This window comes from Saimiri boliviensis, chromosome 16 (assembly GCF_048565385.1).
Source record: "Saimiri boliviensis isolate mSaiBol1 chromosome 16, mSaiBol1.pri, whole genome shotgun sequence".
NCBI lineage: Eukaryota > Metazoa > Chordata > Mammalia > Primates > Cebidae > Saimiri > Saimiri boliviensis.
The window spans coordinates 81,036,126-81,040,768 of record NC_133464.1 but is presented as its reverse complement, the minus strand read 5'-3'; the positions used below and the strand labels follow the sequence as shown (position 1 = coordinate 81,040,768).

The window sequence follows — 4,643 nt, the reverse complement described above, 5'->3', positions numbered from 1 at the left end:
CACATAAGCAGCTTGGAACCTGTCATACAAAAGATCAGATCTGTTTACCGTTTATAATCAGTTCATTGGTTGAGTTATTATTTTCATCGTCACTTGCCCAATGTTTTGCTGGGCCCTGTCTTGGGTAAAGCACTTGATCCCTGCAAATCTAGAGGTGGACTGAAAGGGGCTGGTGTCCATTTTACTTCACTCCTTCCTCACCTGAACAGACAGCAAGTCCCCCAAATAACCAGCCTAGCTGCATTTAGGCCACTTCTTGGGTGGCACTTAGCAAGATGAGAAATGAGATAGACTTTGATTTTTGTGATAATCTTCCTGCTCCGTGCCTTCTACCACTTACTAGATTTTGCTACAGTCCCTTAACTCTGAACTGTAGATTACACCCCACTTCCAGAACTCCAGGCTTTGGGCATAGGAAACAGAAAGAATACAAATGAGTCTCGCTTTGAAGAACAATGCACATTCGGAGTGTTTTCTGATTGTTATCACTCCATTCGCTGCACATTCACTGAGTGTTTAACATTTACATCAATCCTGTTGAGGAAATACCACTTTCCCTACTTTACAGATAAGGTACGTTAGACTCCGAGAAGTTAAGCAACTTCCCAAATATACCACAGCCACTTTAGCAGAGCCAGGGTTCAAATCCAGATCTCTCTAACTGCAACTCCTAACTGCTATGTTGCAGCATCTGTAGTGGGCAGATAGCATGGTCTTCGAGTCACTTTGCAGGCAGGGTCTATCTCTCTGTTAGGTACAGTGGGGCACAGTGCTTAGGGCCCATTATACCTTTAGAGGCCCCCCAAGAAATGTTTTAATTCCTTTAAAAGTCACAAGAAAAAATTAACTTTGGGGTCAAAGAAAATGTCTTCATAAATATTAATATATTCATCTTTATACCAACACATTTTAAAATATTTTTATGGAGGAAAATGTCCATAAAGGCAGAAGTGCCCAAGGCCCATGAAAGTCACACACAGCCCTGCCTAGAGGTGACCTGCTCCCCGCTCCCCCAGAGGTTTCTGCTGCTCTGCCACCTGAGTCATTGTCAACTTTGCGAACAGCCACAGAAAAGCAATGATGTTATTATCTTGTGTCCGAGAGCAACAGATGAACAGAGAAGATAAGTATATTGGTCAGGGTCATTCCGAGAAACAGAACTAATAGGATATATATCCATACATATGTGAAGAGATTTATTGTGGCAATTGGCCAAGAAGTCCTACCTCTGCCATCTGCACCCTGAGCACCCAGGAAAGCCAGCTGTGTAATTCAGTCCAAGGCCTAAGGTCTGAGGATTGAGGGACTGCTGGTGAAAGTTCCGGAGTCCAAAGATCCAAGAACCAAGAACACCAATATCTGAAAGCAGAAGAAGATGGAAGTCCCAGCTCAAAAAAAGAGAGGAACTGGGCCAGGTGCAGCGGCTCACACCTGTAATCCCAGCACTTTGGGAAGCCAAGGTGGTCCAATCACAAGGTCAGGAGTTGGAGACCAGCTTGGCCAACACAGTGAAACCCCGTCGCTACTAAAAGTACAAAAAAACTAGCTGGGCATGGTGGCACGCGCCTGTAGTCCCAGCTACACAGGAGGCTGAGGCAGGAGAATTGCTTGAACCCAGGAGGCAGAGGTGGTGGTGAGCCGAGATTTTGCCCTGCACTCCAGCCTGGGCAATAGAACGAGACTGTCCCCCCAACAAAAAAAAAAAAAAAAAAAAAAAAAAAAAAAAAGGAGGGAGAGGAAATTCCCCTTTCCTCCACCTAATTTTTTCTACTTGGGCCCTCAATGGATTGGATGATGCCGACCACATTGGTGAAGGGGAATCTTCTTTAGTCAGTCTACTATTCTCTTCCTGAAACACCCTCACAGACACACCCAGAAATAACATTTTACCAGCTATCTGGGTGTCCCTTAGCTGAGCCAAGTTGAACATAAAGTGAACCATAAACTGAGTAATTCTCTCAAAGTCATGGGGTCAGAGACCTGACTCATGTGGTAGGTCCTGGTAGCAGATGACTGGAGCAAGTGAGTTTCAAGGGCTCTCAGATTATCCTGCACATGATTCCATTGGGTGGAGATTTGGAGAAGACAAAAGAGTCTCTGAGTCTAACATATCTTATCTGTAAAGTAGGGGAAGTGATATTTCCTCAACAGGATTAATGTAAAGATTAAACACTTAACATAGTGTTTCTCAGTAAATGTGCAGTGAACGGAGGGATAACAATGAGAAAACACTCTAAACGTGTATTGTTCTTTGAAGTGAAAGAACATTTGCACCTCTTTCCCCAACCTGGTTTGTTCTCTTTCCATGATCACCCAGACCAGGGGTCTTGCTGCTGTATGCTGTCAAATTATAGACTGGGACGAGGCAGTTGGTTCTCAGCCAGCAGATCTGATACAGTGGCAGGTCAGAAATGTTTCCGCCCCTTTCAAGATGCCAGACAGATGAGATTGGTCATCCAATCCAGATTCTCATCTGCTTGGCCACTGCAACCCAACCAGACAAGGACCCATGAAGGAATCCCTCATGCTTTGGCCTTTTTCAGGGAATCACTCCTTCGATGGTGTCAGCAGACTGACAATTGCCTTTGAGAACTCTTAGCCAACATTAAGGGACTTTCATGCGAATAACAAACTCTGGCCTAGAAAAAGTCAACTGGAGCCTAACTCTTTTTCTCTCTCTCTCCTTATGACCTAAGGGATACTGCTCAAAGTCAAAATTGTCAGTGATGTATAATTTTGTCATTTTTGTCAATTTTTTTTTGCATGTTTTAGGAGCAAATTTTTAACAAAAGGTGGCTTTTATTTACAGAATTTAATGTGTGTGGGGACTGTCCAAACCACGTGGACTCAAGTTAGGATAACCATTGAGACTGTTAATGTATTTTCTTATTTTCAGTTTACATACAAATTTTTTTGGCTTCACATTCATAAAAACCCCAATATTGTAAATGACAAATAAACCCTCCATCCCTTATTTAAATATACAAACAGCTTGAAAAACACGGAATTTAAATTGGTTTAATCTTGAAGTGTAATCCAATGAGACTGAAAACTAAACATTTCAAGTCTTGTACCAAATAGTAAAATACTCGAAGGCCTTCAGGATCCTTTGACTGATTTACATCAATAAGAGAACCTATTTTTGATGTGGTAAAAGATATGTGCTCATCTCCAATGACAATTTCAAGCTCCTGTCGGCCAACCCTATCATGGGGAGGCCACAAAGCCTCATCTTCTTTTGTAATTTCACTGTCATCAATAATTCTCTTCAGTTCTTCCGTTACACTCTTGTGCACATAAGCCTCTTTTCTGATCATGACATCATTTTTGTAATTGCTGTTGTTGGCGTATCTAAGCTTTTCGTCAGGCAGAAATTGCTGCCTGGAAGGGGGAGCAGACGGTGTATTGTCAGTGATGTATAATAAGAGATGCTGAAATAAGGGTGATAATAAATGTCCCATGCTGGCTCACTCCCGGTCACAGTAAAATGTTTATGTAAGTACAGACCACCTTACATATACCTCACTCTAGCTATCCCCAAGTGATTGCACATCAAGATCTTGCAAATTGAAAAAGTATGTTAACTACGCCGAAGGGTTGACTTTTTTTTTTTTTTTTTTTTTGAGACGGAGTTTTGCTCTTGTTACCCAGGCTGGAGTGCAATGGCGCGATCTCGGCTCACCGCAACCTCCGCCTCCTGGGTTCAGGCATTTCTCCTGCCTCAGCCTCCTGAGTAACTGGGATTACAGGCACGTGCCACCATGCCCAGCTAATTTTTTGTATTTTTAGTAGAGACGGGGTTTCACCATGTTGACCAGGATGGTCTCGATCTCTTGACCTCGTGATCCACCCGCCTCGGCCTCCCAAAGTGCTGGGATTACAGGTTTGAGCCACCGCGCCCGGCCCAAGGGTTGGCTTTTTATCTGACTTTATTCTGACTTTTTATCAGAATTCACACAGGATTTCTTTCATAAGTTCAGGATCTTTTAGGTGCCCATAACCTTGCCTATATTTAAGTATTTGATAAACTTACATTTTGGTACATGAAGTCTTTTCTAAATAGAACACAAATGATTTGCTAGTTTCTTGAGCGTCATTTTTAACTCTAAATTATAACAATTCAAATGCTAGAATGATGTTCACGGAGACAAAAAAAAAAAAAAAAAAAAAAAAAACGTCTCATGATGGGCTAATATATTCGGAGAAAAGGTAATAGTTCCCTGGAAAATGTTGCCTTTGAGTCGCTTTTCCATGTGTAGTGCAGATTCAGCCCGTTTCATCCTATTTTCAAAACATCGCATTTTTGCAGTAGTTGGGGCAGCCTATTGAGGAAGGAGACCCCTTCCTCTTAAGCTTCGAAGGCCACTTCCCTTTCAGTCTTCTACATTGCGTTTCAAAAGGAGAAGTTAAAAGTCAGCCAGAGGAGGTCAGTGGAAGGACCGGTTGGCACTGCCAGCCAGGTTAAGGATTAAATCCCCTACTGCTAACCCCAACCCTATCTGCAGATCACGGGCATGGTATGGAAGAATTTTCCTGGGGAAGGCATTGTTCTTCTCAACTGCTCAGACCCCCACCTAGTCACGTCCCCCACGCTGTCAACCCTCTCACGTGTGCACCTCTTAGACTGCAAGCCTTTAAAAGGG

At 42.9% G+C, this 4,643-nt stretch overlaps 1 pseudogene; it reads right to left on the bottom strand.

Annotated features, from left to right (window-relative positions):
* Positions 1-3,008: 3,008 nt before the first annotated feature.
* LOC101028544 (protein mago nashi homolog pseudogene) lies at positions 3,009-3,317 on the bottom strand (annotated as a pseudogene).
* Positions 3,318-4,643: the final 1,326 nt, after the last annotated feature.